Raw genomic sequence first — 343 nt, 5'->3', positions numbered from 1 at the left:
AGGGAAAAAAACACGGCCAGAGTGTTATGTAGCATGTCGCGGCTGCTCAGTCCTGCGGCCCGCTCGGGGCCTTCGCGACCAATCAGCGCTCGAAACGCGTTCGCTCCGCCGCCGCGCGCGCCCCATTGGCGCGCGCCTCTCCGGCTCCCCGTTAGCGCGCGGCTTGCGCCGCACGTTAGCCGTGGCCGGGCCCTCTCTCCCGGCCGCACGGCGGATCTCGCGCGTCGATTGCGCGGGCTCGAGCCAGTCAACTCGGCCGCGCTAGGCACGCCCCCCCTCCCCCCCCCCCCGGGGTACATGAAGCGACCGGGTTTCCTCGCCGCCGCGGCGCTTGGGCCGCGGG

The sequence above is a fragment of the Chondrus crispus genome, genomic scaffold (assembly GCF_000350225.1).
Source record: "Chondrus crispus Stackhouse genomic scaffold, scaffold_470, whole genome shotgun sequence".
Taxonomy (NCBI): domain Eukaryota; phylum Rhodophyta; class Florideophyceae; order Gigartinales; family Gigartinaceae; genus Chondrus; species Chondrus crispus.
Note: the sequence above shows the minus strand (reverse complement) of the source record.